Consider the following 18,244-nt stretch of genomic DNA (forward strand, 5'->3'; position numbering starts at 1 on the left):
TGCACTGCAGCATTGGTTAAAATAAAATTTAATACATGTACTAATATAGTTATTTTATGCCTACAGATCCAGTCAATAAGAAATTTATGATCTACTTCCAAGAAAACGAGGGCACATAAATAGACATTTCCCTTCACAGGAATTGCATTAATAATTTTTTTACGATTTGGTGACTTATCTGCTAGTGTAAGTTCTCGTGATGCATCACTCTAATGTTAAGATGTGATATAGGGTAAGCATTTCGACCAATCTATCTCCAGATGAGCTCGTATTAATGGTTAATCCTAACCAGACGTACGCAAACATCGCAGTACCCACATCCTGCGACACCTCACTTTAGTGAATACTAACCCTTATGCAGAGATGGCAGTAGACCTTTTGTGTTGGCCATCATGCCGGTGTGGGCGTCGAGGGGCTCCACCTCTATGCAAAAAAAAAAAAAAAGGTATTAAACATGGCCATTTTTGCTGTAATATTTTTTTTGCTTGAGCTTTCTCATGTTTAGATATAAGTTATTGCACTTGCTGCGGCTGTTTGCCAGGCATAGTGCTACTAAGTGTCACTTTGTATTACTCTCTTAAGCCGGTTTTACTACCGATTCATTTTTCTTGTTCCTGCACATTGGCTCATATTAGTTGTAATGTTGCATTTGCTTGGTAATTTAGATTTACTGTAGCTTGCCTTGCCAATTTCAATTTTTTTTTGTGATTGCTGTGTGTGTTAATAGTTTTGTGCTGCTGCATTGCCTCGTCCCTTAGTTTATGCATCTGAGCTCAGTAGATTTAAGTTACCTTAAGAGGGGGTAGCCTATAAGAGAATGAGTTGTGATGAATTTGAAGAAATGCACTGAGAGGTTATACGAGAAAAGTACAGAAAGCAGGTATAGATAGGACTTTTTGGAAATAATGAAGAACGAAGGGAGATCTCCGAAAAGTTCTTCCTATCCATATATGTTTATCTGATAAGACTTATGTTGTAGAATTTTTCTAATACTCAGCTACATGAATTATGATGAGGAATACTGTTATCCTCAAATATAATTTGCATTAATAATATGTTATTTACTTTGTAAAGATGTTAGACATTGTTAATTCTGTTCTGTTTTATTGTTTATGTGTGAAGTTGATGTTTCAATAATTATTCTGATCTTTTATGTATTTAATTATGTCATAATTCCTGTAACACTGATGCATATGTTTATTTCTATTCTTTTGTAAAGCCCCTATTACTACAAATGTTATCTGTATTATTATGTTTTTAATGATGTATTTTGTACCTTTGTTATTGTATTCTTATGTTATAAAATTGTAATTGATACCAATTCATCAAATTAAGTAACTTGTAAGTGACATTTCACTGCACACATTTCTGTCGGTCATAGTATATGGACAATATGTGAGAAGTAGGGACTCATAGTGTTTGCACGTGTGTTAATAATTCAGCAAGGGACTGGATAACAGCATTGCTGGTTCTAAGGACAATTAAAAAAAATTGTGAGTGCACAAGTGGTGGTTTATGGACTTGCTATATTGTCCGCAAGACTCTTCGATGGTGATTGTGCACCTGCACAGTCGCAACAGATGGTTGCTGACTGTTTCTACAAGGACTACAGTGGGTCTGCATCTTTGATGATCCACCAATACCATTATTTCTACAAGGACTGCAGTGGGTCTGCACCTCTGGTAGCCCACCAATACCGTAATCTCTAACAATACTACAGTGGGTCTGCTCTGTGATGACCTACCTACCAATACTCTTCAAAATTTCGACTGACTCTGCTGTGGGTTTGCTGTGTTGTGGACCAATACCTTGTATGTCAAGAGTCAGCACTGTCTTTCCGTTGGAAGGACAACCCTACTTCTTCAAGATTGCATGGAAATCCACTACTTCCGTGTGCATTTTCTTTTACTGCTCAGACTTTGAGAAAAAAAAAAACACTGCAATTTTACTGTGATGGATGATCAGGACTGTCTTTATGGACTGTGAGAAAATTTTAGCTTTTGACCAACATTGTATCGATAAGTGTGTGCATTTGATTTCTTTGTTATTGTAAATGTGAAAAAAAATTTAACAAATGTGTATTGGCCAGTGCCCAAAAAAATTTGTAAAATTTTTTGTGGGGAGCATGGGGGCTATGTAAGTAGGCTGTTAAGGTTTTCTTATTGGTAACGCCACGTAGCGCTCTGTATGAAAATCACTGGCTGTCCTGTGTGCAGTCTGTGGCTAGTTTGCATTGTTGCCTGCCATTGTAGTGTTGGGCAGCTGGCTGTTAACAGCGCGTAGCGTTGCGCAGTTGGAGGTGATGTCATGAACTACTATATATATTATTACTTTTGATGACTATTAAGGTAAATACATTGTTTGTTCTCTATTAAAATCTTTCATTTGCTAACTATGCCTATCAGTAGTTAGTGCCTTCCGTAGTTTGAATCTTTTATTTAGCTGGCAGTAGTGGCGCTAACTGTATTGCAGTAGTTCGAGTAACCAAGATTTTTGTGAGGTAAGTGATTTGTGAAACGTATAGGTTAATGTTAGTCAGAGCCATTCGTTTGTAGGGAGTTTTGAAAGTCAGATTGCGTTGTGCTAAAAATATTGTGTGTCAGTTTAAGGACAGGCATGTATAATTTTTCTAAGGGGACGTTTCACGATCAAGATACTGCACTTGCGACTCGGTGAACTATAACATGTCTAATTTTATGTTCAACTTTGTACTCTGAAGATGAGAAAGTATGCTCCTCTGCATGTTCCTCAAATCACCGAGTGAAACTGATGATAATTCTCGTCAAAACAAACGAGACGTATACTTGGCTTCAATCCACGTAATAGCAATACCGCAGAGAGGTATCGGAGGCATTCCTTATTCCAACAAGCATCCTGACGAATTTTGATAACTTGGAGGAAACCGCATCCTGACGAATTTTGATAATTTGCAGGAAACCACAAGTTCAAAAAATGGCTCAAATGGCTCTGAGCACTATGGGACTTAACTGCTGAGGTCATCACTCCCCTAGAACTACTTAAACCTAACTAACCTAAGGACATCACACACATCCACGACAGAGGCAGGATTCGAACTTGCGACCGTGGCGGTCGCGCGGTTCCAGACTGTAGCGCCTAGAACCGCTTGGCCACTCCGGCCGGCACCACAAGTTCCATCTTGGGTCTATACTGAGGTACTAATTGTTGTGTCCATACCTGCACAACGTGCTGCAGAAAATTACAAACATTAATAAATTAATAAAACATCATTCATGCGATTTACAGGATAAAGAATTGCATTCACATCATTTGATCACTTGATTCTCTGGTCCAGCAACGTGCCTGATTCAAACACTTGCTAGCTGTAACAATACACAAACAGTTGCTAACTATTACAGTATTAGTAGGAATGTGCTACCCCGTTCTATTTTAACTACGACCCATCCGACATCTAGGTGGCACTCGATGTGCGGTGTGATAAAATGAGGCGCTGAAGGATAGATTTCCATGCAGCGAGTAGAAGCGAAGACGGCGTCCTCTGGTGGCTTCCGTAGAGCCACCAATTGGAAGATTGTAAGCCATGGAGATAGCGTGGCGTCCTAGTGGCACGCTGACTACCTGTTTAGAGTATCTTCTTCCGCGGAGATATAAGCGATGGACGGTGTGCCAAGTGCGGTCGATAAAGACACCGTCGACACTACACCGTGAATGGTAGCCAAGGTGGTAAAATACAGTTCCCAGTGGTACAACGTTTCTTCGATATAGGCGATGGCTGTGTACCTGGCGTAGTAAAATTATTACCGCTCGTATATGTTCAAAGCCGATAAGTCTCTTCCCTAAGCACGCCGTTAACACTGCTTCAGGTCGCCAAACAACAATAATCCACCTTACTGGTGCCTTTCGGGCTTCGGCTATTATAAGACTATCTGAAAACTTGTTACTGAGGGTAGTGTCAAGTGGAAATTTCAGTTATGTGGGTGCTACATCAGTAGAGTTTCCCCTTGTGATACTCTACATGAAGTTCGTTTATGACATTCTGATACGTGTTACGTTATAAACGCAGCAATTATGACATTCTGATTCGGTTTACGCTTTGTTGTTGTTGTGGTTTTCAGTCCATAGACTGATTTGATGCAGCTCTTCATGCTACTCTGTCCTGTGCAAGCTTCATCATCTCCCAGTACCTACTGCTACCTACATCCTTCTGAGTCTATTTAGTGTATTCATCTCTTGGTCTCCCTCTACGATTTTTACCCTTCACGCTACCCTCCAATACAAAATTGGTGATCCCTCGATGCCTCAGAATATGCCCTACGAACCGATCCCTTCTTCTAGTCAAGTTGTGCCACAAATTTCTCTTCTCTCCAATTCTATTCAATAACTCCCTATTAGTTATGTGATCTACCCATCTAACCTTGAGCATTCTTCTGTAGCACCACATTTCGAAAGCTTCTAGTCTCTTCTTGTCTAAACTATTTATCGTCCACGTTTCACTTCCGTACATGGCTACCCTCCATACAAATATTTTCGGAAACGACTACCTGACACTTAAATCTATACTCGATGTTAACAAATTTCTCTTTTTCAGAAACGCTTTCCTTGCTATTGCCAGTCTACATTTTATATCCTCTCTACTTCGACCATCATCAGTTATTTTGCTCACCAAATAGCAAAACTCCTTTACTACTTTAAGTGTCTCATTTCCTAATCTAATTCCCTCAGCGTCACCCGAATTAATTCGACTACATTCCATTATCCTCGTATTGCTTTTGTTGATGTTCATCCTATACCCTCCTTTCAAGACTCGATTCCGTTCAAATGTTCTTCCAGGTCGTTTGCTGTCTCCGACAGAATTACAATGTCATCGGCAAACCTCAAAGTTTTTATTTCTTCTCCATGGATTTTAATTCCTACTCCGAACTTTTCTTTTGTTGCCTTTACTGCTTGCTCAATATACAGATTGAATAACATCGGGGATAGGGTACAACCTAGTCTCACTCCCTTCCCAACCACTGCTTCCCTTTCATGCCCCTCGACTCTTGTAATTGCCAACTAGTTTCCATAAAAATTGTAAATAAACCTTTCGCTCCCTGTATTTTACCCCTGCGGCCTTCAGAATTTGTTTGATAGAGGGTATTCCAGTCAACATCGTCAAAAGCTTTCTCTAAGTATACAAATGATAGAAACGTAGGTTTACGCTATAAATGTGGCAATTAAGTATTTTTAAAAATACTCGAGGAGTATTGAGGATGTGCTCAGTTCATCATATAAAGTTTACAGATCTCCTGCACGACGTTGTTGCACAATAGAAACTAAAGTCCTTTTCTTATTGATGCACTTTTTAGGTACGATGAAATGGGTGAGATCCACGAGCTGGAGGAAGTCTGGATTATGTCCACATTTAACTTTGCTCAATTTCTTTTTGCAGGATGGGTTGATCAGTCCGCCGTGACTTCTTCATGTCGCAGAAGCATTTACACCGAAAGTCCTCAGTTACTTGTCTCTCATGCCATAGAGTTTTTAACGTTTACAGCATTCCCAGGTACCATGGGAGTTCTTTGCACTTACCGACCTTCTCCTCTACGTTTAACATTGAAAGTGTTCCTGCTCTTTTAATTTCACGGAGGTTGTTTTGATTTTCCTAGATTTTCTTCTTACTTATTGCAAATTTAAAGGCATGTTACCTGATATTTTGAAACAGGTCGTACATACTATAGCTTCCGTTTTTTTGTAGTTTTTTGTTTTTATCTCCAACATTTAACAAAGAATAATACTTTTCTAAAAGTAACAATACTACTGGGTGGAAATAGAAATTAAATTTTGTTATTTCAAGAATAATGTGAGCAGATGATAGAATAGAGGAGAGGTTTGTTAGTGCCAACTCGGATTGTGACTGGCGGTGAATACCTCGGGATGGTTTCTTCAAGCTGTTGATCGCGTCACAACAAAATAGTTTATACTTATTAGTGGAGGAATGGTATTAGTAATCCTGTGTATCAACATCAGGTACTTATCCGTACACAAAGTTACGTTACTCTAGTATTTCCTATCCTTAACCCTTATTTGCATGATATGCACAATTTATCTGTGCATTTTTGTATGTTGTGTCTGATTCATAATTCCAGATGCCTTATAACTGGTACGTCTGATCTTCCTCCTTCTCTTACTCCTCTCCAGTGTCACTGTTTTCGCTCTCACTGAGGGTATCGCTGTCCACCAACTGGAGATCGTTGTTACGTTGCATATAGGCATGTCTGTTCTGTCGTGTCCGCAAGTACTCTTCATGTGTTGTTTGTGAAATACTGTTTGCTAATGCATTTAGTTGTGCACACTGTTCTGCGTCTCTTGTTGCTGTGAGTATTTGTGTGTTTATACACTCCTGGAAATGTAAAAAAGGACACATTGACACCGGTGTGTCAGACCCACCATACTTGCTCCGGACACTGCGAGAGGGCTGTACAAGCAATGATCACACGCACGGCACAGCGGACACACCAGGAACCGCGGTGTTGGCCGTCGAATGGCGCTAGCTGCGCAGCATTTGTGCACCGCCGCCGTCAGTGTCAGCCAGTTTGCCGTGGCATACGGAGCTCCATCGCAGTCTTTAACACTGGTAGCATGCCGCGACAGCGTGGACGTGAACCGTATGTGCAGTTGACGGACTTTGAGCGAGGGCGTATAGTGGGCATGCGGGAGGCCGGGTGGACGTACCGCCGAATTGCTCAACACGTGGGGCGTGAGGTCTCCTCAGTACATGGATGTTGTCGCCAGTGATCGGCGGAAGGTGCACGTGCCCGTCGACCTGGGACCGGACCGCAGCGACGCACGGATGCACGCCAAGACCGTAGGATCCTACGCAGTGCCGTAGGGGACCGCACCGCCACTTCCCAGCAAATTAGGGACACTGTTGCTCCTGGGGTATCGGCGAGGACCATTCGCAACCGTCTCCATGAAGCTGGGCTACGGTCCCGCACACCGTTAGGCCGTCTTCCGCTCACGCCCCAACATCGTGCAGCCCGCCTCCAGTGGTGTCGCGACAGGCGTGAATGGAGGGACGAATGGAGACGTGTCGTCTTCAGCGATGAGAGTCGCTTCTGTCTTGGTGCCAATGATGGTCGTATGCGTGTTTGGCGCCGTGCAGGCGAGCGCCACAATCAGGACTGCATACGACCGAGGCACACAGGGCCAACACCCGGCATCATGGTGTGGGGAGCGATCTCCTACACTGGCCGTACACCACTGGTGATCGTCGAGGGGACACTGAATAGTGCACGGTACATCCAAACCGTCATCGAACCCATCGTTCTACCATTCCTAGACCGGCAAGGGAACTTGCTGTTCCAACAGGACAATGCACGTCCGCATGTATCCCGTGCCACCCAACGTGCTCTAGAAGGTGTAAGTCAACTACCCTGGCCAGCAAGATCTCCGGATCTGTCCCCCATTGAGCATGTTTGGGACTGGATGAAGCGTCGTCTCACGCGGGCTGCACGTCCAGCACGAACGCTGCTCCAACTGAGGCGCCAGGTGGAAATGGCATGGCAAGCCGTTCCACAGGACTACATCCAGCATCTCACGATCGTCTCCATGGGAGAACAGCAGCCTGCATTGCTGCGAAAGGTGGATATACACTGTACTAGTGCCGACATTGTGCATGCTCTGTTGCCTGTGTCTATGTGCCTGTGGTTCTGTCAGTGTGATCATGTGATGTATCTGAGCCCAGGAATGTGTCAATAAAGTTTCCCCTTCCTGGGACAATGAATTCACGGTGTTCTTATTTCAATTTCCAGGAGTGTATCTCTGTAGTCTAACTGTAATGTATGTCTATTGTTCGCGTACTGCCCGCAGAAAGCGTATTCTAGAGAACCTTCTCGTCTGCCATGTGAGTGTACGTAATCTGTGTCAGACTCACACATCTATACGCAAGTACGATTTAAGTGCGTGGGGTAAGGTCTGTGTCCAGTTCAGAAATGTCCGTACCGCGGCTGGCATCGATATATTTCATTCCCAACCGCTTCCTTATGTCAGGGGGAAGTCGTGCAGTCTAGTCCATATCACTTACAGTCCAGTCATCTTGTGATGTATGTAAACAGCAACTGTCAAAGTAACGTGTCGTCCGTATCGGTACACCAGTTATTAAGTGTACCGTATCTAGTCTCCTCATCTTTAGCCAGTACCTTGCAGCTCTGTATTTGATCGTGATATCTATGGGGCATATTCCGAGCACCACACACAGAGTGCATCCACTGATGTGGTGCAGAAGGGTCCTGATAGCCTAAGTAGGACACTTCTCTTCCCTCGTCTGACTTCTGCTTTATTGGTGACTAGTTTAAGTATGTGTGACCACGTGCTAGCTGCGGAACTGAGTACTGATTCGACGAGTGCACAGTAGTATGTGCTTATGACCAGTAGAGGTAGTCTGCAATGTTTTGAATTTAGCCTCACCAATTTATGAAGTATTTTTCGTGCGTTATCTGTTGTCAGCCTTATGTGTTCATAGAAGTTAAGTTTATCTTCTGTGTACCTCAGGAAGGATTCTTTGGAGTGATCCTAACAGTAATATGTACGTTGTTTTGTTTTCGACTATCCTCAGTTTGTTGTTGTGACACCATTGTGTAGCTATTTGTACTAATCCGTTGGCTTTCTCTTTTGGCCGGTCGCTGTTGTCTAGAGTAACTACAAACAATGGGTCATCTGCGAGGCGATTACTCCGTCTGACCTGTCATATCCATCTGGAAGCTGTAGAAGGGATTCGATTGTTGTGTCCAGAAGTCGAAGCCGCAGATCGACTCTTGAGGACAGTCTTTGATAATTCTCTTAATTACTTTCCGGCTGTTCGTATGCCATTCAACTACTCGGATTTACAGTAGTTTAGGAAAGAGTTGTACAGTGGTTGTGCTACCCCCAGATGTCTTAACCTTCGAAACATTGCGGGCCGCCAGAGATTATCGAATGCCCCAGAAATATCTGTCATTACTACCTGATGTACTTCTGTGTTGTAGTATTGGTTATGTGTAGGGCATGTTTGACTGCATAATCTATGAATTTGTCGGTTTTGAAGTCGAATGGGTGTTGGTTTATGTCCCTGAGAGCTCTGTGGGTTTGCACGTGCTTTCACAGTAGCTTCGTCTGAATCTTTGCTGAGGAGTTTATTAGGCATATTGGTCTGTAGGTCCTAGGTTCTTCTGCATCCCCGTCTGCCGATTTCTTAACTGCTTGGTAGGTTTTCCATACTGTATGTACTCTGGCTAGTCGTAAGGCATCGTTCAGTGACATTGTTAAGAACGGGCTGATCTGTAGTGCTAGTTTTTCAGTTTTTCCGAGTGGATGGTCAAGGTGATTTCCTGTTTTAGGGATCTGAGATTGCTAGCGAAACCCCTTCTTGCGCAAAAGGACAGGTTACAATTACAGTATAGCTGGTGTGTATAGGTCTTCTCTTAGTGTGTCTGTATCGATGACATAATTTATACAGCAGAAACTTCTCTGTGTTCCTCCATCCCGTCATCATAGTGCCGTCATCCTGCCTTAGCGCTCCGAGAACTAATGGGGTTTTTATCTTCTCTGTCAATATTCTGTGTGGTTCCCTCCATATACAGGGTGAGTCACCTAACGTTACCGCTGGATATATTTCGTAAACCACATCAAATACTGACGAACCGATTCCACAGACCGAACATGAGGAGAGGGGCTAGTATAATTGTTTAATACAAACCATACAAAAATGCACGGAAGTATGTTTTTTAACACAAACCTACGTTTTTTTAAAATGGAACCACGTTAGTTTTGTTAGCACATCTGAACATATAAACAAATTCGTAATCAGTGCCGTTTGTTGCATTGTAAAATGTTAATTACATCCAGAGATATTGTAACCTAAAGTTGACGCTTGAAACCTCCGACGTTCAGTTGCGTGTTGTAACAAACACGGGCCACGGTCGGCGAGCAGCATCTGCAGGGACATGTTTACGATGACGACCGTGTTTACGAGTGTGACTCTGTAACGTGCGGGGTGTGGCACACAATACTCATTAAAGCCTGTACTATGGTAAATGAGCGGGGTTCACCTTACGAGACAGGATTTTCGTATAGATATTGACCGCATGTACCTGAATGGTGGCAAATCAGACTTACACCCACTCTGTAATAACAATGATCCGTCAAGTAAGTTCAAAATGCAATTACACGTCAGTATGGAACAAAAGTAACACTGAAGATGCTACCAATTTGATAATAATACGGTCGCCAGCCTAATTAGGCATTAACTGAGTTTCTTCCCTGTACAATTTGGTGTATATTCATGCAAAACAACACGTAGTAACACTGCATAATATAGTAAAATTTTAGAACCAGAAAATCTATTGAATTGATAGTTTCACTTTCCGTACTGATATGGAAAAACCATGAATACATAACACAACACTATAATGTATACTGTAAAACTTCGTGCTGTCTATTGATCTGATTAAAATCGGGCATAGGTTACCCTAGAAATAGTACTTTCGAGCCACACACAAAATGTCAATTTTAATAACGATAAAACACTGATAAATTTTGGCTTTTATATTGACTTTAACTTTTGCTGTTCAAACCAATTTAGAACACTTCAAAATTCAAATGAGTAAAAAGGGGGGGGGGGACCCTGAAACTGTTATGATCACTATATTAAAAAAAAAATTGATTACTGAAATTATCATTCGTTCAAGATTTCCAGTATATGAGTTACTACTCTTTTTATCTTATTTGCTTCTCATTTAAATACCTTTATATCTGTCTCGAAATAATTAAACTTCATTACTATATCAATATTAAAGTTATCTTTCAACTTGATTAGACCTTCGTTATTCATTTACTGGTTCAGTAACAAAACAGTTCTTTAAACACCATTCTAACATAACTAGGTCTGAAAGTAATTATTATTAACACGAAATTTAATTTTTCATTTCGGGACACTCGGATTGCACAACATTTGGAAAGGACCCTGCCTAGGTTAGTTGGGAGGATAATTAAATGAGGGGAAAGTTCTGGTAAAATTTAGGTTATTATTGAACAGTTCACTCTATGGTCCATACGCATACAGTACTAAAAGTTTCAACCTGTTTTTATCGATGCGGCGGTTGGCGGGCGGCGAGATGGCGAGGCACAGAGCACACATGCAACCACAGCTATGGCTCTTGACGTATCGGCACTTTAATTCTTCTTAGCGTCGTAATACTTTTCCATTCAGTGCCTATGGAATTTTGCCATGCTGTGTGGGATTTGGAACGGCATACCCGAGGCTCAGTGAAGCTATGTCTTCCAGGAGAGCCTCCTCGCTCCAGAAGGTGTTGCTCAAACCAGTGCCAGACTCCAACTACTACTGCTGAGCCCGTTGCGCCGTGCAGTGCCCGCGTGCATTTCCCCGCGCTCGCCTGCCATCCACCTTTTACTGCTCCCTGACAGGCCGGGTATTCACCCGAGGTTTTTCGTTCTACATATCCTAACACATTGCCTACGTATGGACCAGACGCACATTTACAATTTTAAACATCTTACAACAGTCTCAACATTTGTTACATTTCAATTCTATTACAATATTGCTTGACATTTGACATAAACATTAATATTCTCATTGAAACTTGTTTACAGTTTTCTTAACACAATAGCATGAAACGAAAAACAAATGAAATCAGAACATAAATTACACAAGTTTATCGAAAAATCAGAAGAAAAAAATATTATATGTACAATAGGACGTTGTTGTTACAACTGTAGTGCACTGTTGTGGTTTGGTTTAGCTGTCGCAGTGTCCGCATGTAGCGCTTACTGCTATTGTTATTCTGCATTCGTCTCCGCACGCAGACCAGCTGTAGTACACCGTGTTACCAGACGTCTGTGATAGTGTAGTGTTCTAGGAACTGTGACCATGGTGTATTCGAACTCTGAAAAGGCGGAGATGATACTCATCTATGGCGAGTGTCGACGAAATGCAGCTGAAACCTGCAGGGTGTATGCAGAACGGTACCCGGACAGAGAGCATCCAACGTGCCGCACATTGCAAAACATCTACCGCCAACTGTATGCAACACGTATGGTCGTAGCACGCAAACGGGTCCGTAACAGGCCCGTCACAGGAGAAGCGGATGCAGTTGGTGTGTTAGCTGCTGTTGCCATGAACCCACACATGAGTACACGGGACACTGCGAGAGCCGGTGGACTGAGTCAAAGTAGTGTCATGCGCATACTGTGTCACCGCTTTCACCCGATTCATGTGTCGCTACATCAGCAATTATATGGTGATGACTTTAATCATCGAGTGCAATTCTGTCAATGGGCATTAACAGAGAATGCGTTGCAGTTCTACCTGTTTACCGATGAAGCGGGTTTCACAACCCACGGGGCAGTGAATCTACGGAACATGCATTGCTGGTCCGTGGACAATCCTCGCTGGCTCAGACAGGTAGAGCGACAGCGACCGTGGACTGTAAATGTCTGGTGCGGAATCATTGGCGACCACCTCATTGGTCCTCACTTCATTGCAGGGGCCCAAACAGCTGCAACATACATCGCGTTTCTACAGAATGATCTGCTAACGTTTCTCGAAAATGTCCCACTGGAAACACGTCGACGTGTGTGGTATCAGCATGATGGTGCACCTGCACATTCCGCAATTAACACTAGGCTCACCCTTGACAGGATGTTCGACGGGCGTTTCATAGGACGTGGAGGATGCATAAATTGGCCAGTCCGTTCTCCTGATCTTACACCTCTGGACTTTTTTCTGTGGGGTACGTTAAAGTAGAATGTGTACCGTGATGTGCCTACAACTCCAGAGGATATGAAACAACGTATTGTGGCAGCCTGCGGCGACATTACACCAAATGTACTGCGGCGTGTACGACATTCATTACGCTAGAGATTGCAATTGTGTGCAGCAAATGATGGCCACCACATTGAACATCTATTGGCCTGACATGTCGGGACACACTCTATTCCACTCCGTAATTGAAAACGGAAACCACGTGTGTACGTGTACCTCACCCCCCATGGTAATGTACATGTGCGTCAGTGAAAAAGACCAATAAAAAGGTGTTAGCATGTGGACGTAATGTGCTGTTCCAGTCTCTTCTGTACCTAAGGTCCATCACCGTTCCCTTTGGATCCCTACGTAATTCGGTGCTCTCCGATACACACGATCGAACAGCGGAGGAGTGGTACTCAAGCGTCAACTTTAGGTTACAATATCTCCGGATGTAATTAACATTTTACAATGCAACAAACGGCACTGATTACGTATTTGTTTATATGTTCAGATGTGCTAACAAAACTAACGGGGTTCCATTTAAAAAAAACGTAGGTTTGTGTTAAAAAACATACTTCCGTGCATTTTTGTATGGTTTGTACTAACCAATTACACTAGCCCCTCTCCTCACGTTCGGTCTGTGGAATCGGTTCGTCAGTATTTGATGTGGTTTACGAAATATATCCAGCGGTAATGTTAGGTGACTCACCCTCTATTTTACTCTGTTTGTGTTGTTACAAATCGTTCCCAGTGTTGTCCAAGCGTTTTGTGTAGGGTCTGTCTATGTGCCTTGTGCAGGCTTATATGCCTCACGTCTTACGTGTCTGTCTGTAACTAGTGTCGCTCGTTCATATAACTTTCGTTTTCATCTGGCATCTTGTTTGAGTCTTGTGAGTTCGTTGGTCCGTGATAAAAAAATGGCTCTGAGCACTATGGGACTTAACATCTAAGGTCATCAGTCCCCTAGAACTACTTAAACCTAACTAACCTGAGGACATCACACACACCCATGCCCGAGGCATGATTCGAACCTGTGACCGTAGCGGTCGCGCGGTTCCAAGCTGAAGCGCCTAGAACCGCTCGGCCACACTGGCCGGCGGTCCGTGATATTGGCTAGCATTTTATATTTATTGCCGTAGGTTTGATGTGTTTCACGCATGCCGTATTATCTGTGTTAGTTTGCATGCTCTCTAATCGATATCTCCATTGAAGTTTTCTAGATCATGTTGTTGGATAATTTTCGTTAATTTGTTCCAGTACGCTTCGTGGAGCAATAATGTCTGACATCTGTTTTGGTAACTGTTTTCTGAGTGTGTGTTAGTGTGTATGTAATGACACTGAGTTCGCTACTCATTATATCGTCTAGTATGGTTCAGTTTGTTACATATGCCATTTCTGCATTATCTGCTAGCGTTAAGTCTGTTACTGCTCGTAACATCGAACCCTGCTTGTGTTGATATAGAGACCTTCGTGTTCCTTACATGTAAGTGTATTTTGTATCAGCCCGGTGATTATGCGTCCTCTGGTATCCGTTCTGTCTTGAGTTCCAGAGGGTAGATCTTGGAGCAATATCATTATCAATATCAGTATTTATGACTAATTTTTTGCCTCTGGCATACAATGCTAGGTCTCTCATGCTGTAAGGTTGTATTTGATGGCTGTATTGTGTGTAGGGAGTGGATCCAATCACCCATTTAACGTTCGCATTGGTTATTTCTGTGGTAACTAAACATTGACTGCGTAGCTGTGATAACTTAATTACGTAATAAGTTCTATTTAAAACTACCGTAGCAGAGTTCAGTTATTGCTGCCTGTTATTATGGTAGCATGTGTTGATAGATATATTAATTGCCCGTTTTTATTATAAGGTTCTTGTAAGCACGTGATGTCTACCAGCTGGTCATGTGCTATTTTCGGGATTTCCGCACTATCTATAGCGCTGCTTTTGTATTATGTTGTATTATATTCCTTTTGTTTCTGTGTGTTCTCGGTATTTTACGTGTACAAAGCGTTTACTGCATGTCTGTGTGTAATTGAAATATCTTCGCCTTTGTGCTCTTACATGATCTGTGTATATTTCGTCGAAGTCGAATGATTATGGCTTGCGCAGGAAGACCTGGAGCAGTAGGTAGACAGCGGCTCTGCAGATGTTGTAAAATCTCTGTCCTGGCTTTTTGCTTATTACTTCAAGTTCCACCCTCTGGAACTCAGACAGACCGCATATCAGAGGACGCATAATCACCGAGCTGATACAAGAAACACTTACATGTAAGGAACACTGAGGGATCTACACCAACATAAGCAGGGTTCGATGTTACGAGCAGTAACTGTCTGCTCATTTACTGGAAAACAGTAGAATCACTCACTGAATGGTGCAGGCTGAGCAACATCCGCCGCGCTGCCTGCAACACAATTTTTTCTTTAGTCTACAGTAAGTTAAATTCTAAATCTTCATAATTAGGTGTTGCTAGCTTCTTACTGGTGCTGGTTTCTATTGCGGTTTCTCGGTGGTGTTAGGTGGCTTGTGATTTGCTGTCGATTTGATATATAATGTCGTGGCCTGTTTTGGCCTTTTCTATTCTTCGCACCTATTTGGTTTTGGGTTCTGTTGTTAAGGCGGCAGCATATGTGGTTGGGCTTGTTCTGCGACTTTATCAGTTAATTCTCTAATTTGTTTTTGCAAGTCTTGGTTCACTGCACTGAGTCCCCTATTTTCGTCCTCTAATTTCTCAGCTTTCTCTTTGTATTTGTAAGTCTTTAGCGAAATTAAATGCTCTCTGTCGTTCAAATCTTAATCACCTGTTTTCATCATTTAGGTGGACCAGTTTAGATCTGATAAAATTAAATTTTCCTTGAGGCATCTCAGTTTCATCTATCTGCGATAATGACAGAAGCGGGAGAAATGAATTTCAATTTGGGCCACGACTGGGGCCTGAACCCGCGTCTGTATGTTTACCAGGCAATAGTGCGAGCTATTACACCACCGCAACAGTATAGCTAACACTTCTGCATGGATCTCCCTAGACCAATACCCTCCATAATAGTGACGATTTAAGTAGAAGAAGAAATTTGGAGATGTGCATTGAAGTGTGTAAGGGAGGGCATTAGACGAGGATCATGCAGCTGTGTTAGCTATACTGCTGCGGTGGTGTAATGGCTAGCATCCCTGCTAGGATGAAGACCCAGGCTCAAGTCCCGGCCCCAATACAAATTATAATTCATTAATTCAGCTTCTATCGCTATCATAGGACAATTTAGTTTTAAGTGTTGTTATTCGTAAAGCTACAAGAAACACTGTCTCCAATGACGGTTATCAGAGTAGATGAGGCATGCTTTGCCTTTAGTTTCACTGCTATTTCGCTCAATATTTTGTCTATGGCTGCAATCTCTCGACTGGGGCACACAGGCAGGATTTCTTCTCTCATGTGTTCCGGTCCGGGTGTGACGCTAATGGCTTGAGCTAGCGTCTTACCCCATGCTTTCCTTCTTCTTCTGTGGTGATTTCGCTGCGTCTCCTGGAATCCAGGGCCAGGCGTAGGCAGGCAGTTGCTTATCGACAGCAGGGAGCACAGCTGGTGGCTGCTGCAGCTGATGTTGACAGAGCGGCGCGGAGCAGTTGGTGGCTGCTACCAATGAATAGCAGGGCTGGGCAGTGGCTGGCGATGGCGAGGTGTCGCAGCACGCGGCTGACCCGCGAAACTGAGTCGCGCTCGACCAGCGGGAGAGCGACGGCCTCTCTGTTCATGCGTCGCAACAGTGCCAACGGGCGAAGGCACTATAATTACTTCAGTCATTACCTATGTTTTATTTACAGTACCTTATGGGTAAATGAGAACGCACTAGTAAAAGAACACTCTCGGAACCCGTGAAATAAATGTCACTGTCCATAATCAAATTTTTACCCAGGGAAACTGCATCCGAATGCGGAGTCATATCACTCTGCAACCGACTTTGGGCCATATTGACTTTCCTGGATGCTGAACTTGTCCTTCCGACAACCATTTCTACTTCGATCTCTTCACATTTTACGTCCAACCATTTCGCTTAGCCTTTCTGGACTTCGTGACGTGCTATATTCCTGTCTTTTCCTGGGAATATTTTTACTTTCTTCGTTCGTCAGTCAAGTGAAGAATTTTTCCTGTTAACGAAGGCTCTCAGAAGTTACCTTCATAGCACCTACATTTGCCTGTCCGACCTCTACGATTACCCTTTTTAGAGAAGTCTATTACTCGTTCACTTTCGGAGCATCTACAGCCTCAGAGAAATTCAAATTCACGTTCTCATTCCTTATCACTTCAATTATTTCACTTTGATGCTTTGTGACGATTCTCTTGAACTCCAGCCCAGTCTTCATCATTACTAAATTGTCATTTGAGTCTATATCTGCTGTTGGGTACCCCTTGCAATCTGATACTGGCTTCTGGAATCTCGTGTCACCATGATGTAATTCAGCTTCTACCTTGCCGCATCTCGAGGCCTTTGCCAAGTACACCACTTCAAGTTGTGATTTTTGAACTGCTTATTCCTTGTTACTTTCTGACATTTATTACACTCTACCGTTTCCTTTTTTTCTCACTCATTCCTACTACCGAGCCCATATTCTCCAGTAACAACGTGTTCAGTTTTTTCTCCTACTACAGTATTCCAATCCGCTAGGATTATTATATGCTTTATACTGAGTTACCCGTTCTATACCATTATAACTTCTCTCTGGGTTTTCATTTTCCGTTGCTTGTGACGTCGGCTTCGGCCTTGGCTCGCTGTCGATTCTGATGAGAATAATCCTGTCACTGAACTTCTCATTCATAACAAATTCTATTCCTGTTGAAACCCCCCTTAGAAAAATTATAAATGACTGTGCTGATATAGCTCTTACGTTATTTGATTTTCAAACAGCTGAGCAGAACTGAACATACTCAGACATTTCTCTCTTTACTTATTCTGATTAACACTAAACTGAAACACAATATTTTTAGCGCAACGCAATCTGACTTTCAATAATCCCTACAAAAGAATGGCCCTGCCTAACAGTAACCTATACCTTTCATGAATCACTTACCGCACAAAAATCTTCGTTACTCGAACTACTGCAATACAGCGAGCGCTAATACTGCTAGCTAAATAAAGGATTCTAACTACTGAAGGCACTAACTACTGATAGGCATAGTTAGCAAATGAAAGATTTTGATAGAGAACAAACAATGTATTTATCTTAATAGTGTTCAAAAGTCGTAATATATATACAAGTTCATGACATCCAGTCTTACAAATTTACTCTTTCTGATGGACACACGTCCAGATCATTCGCTCTCAAAACTCCGCCATCTCTCTTCCCACATCCACCACTGCTGGCGGCTAACCTCCAACTGCACAATGCTACGCGCTGTTCGCATCCAACCGCCCAACACTACAATAGCAAATATTCCAACAATGCAAACCAGCCACAGACTGCACACAGCACAGTCGGTGATTTTCACACAGAGCGCT

Source organism: Schistocerca serialis, chromosome 5 (genome assembly GCF_023864345.2).
Source record: "Schistocerca serialis cubense isolate TAMUIC-IGC-003099 chromosome 5, iqSchSeri2.2, whole genome shotgun sequence".
In the NCBI taxonomy this organism is placed as follows: Eukaryota; Metazoa; Arthropoda; class Insecta; order Orthoptera; family Acrididae; genus Schistocerca; species Schistocerca serialis.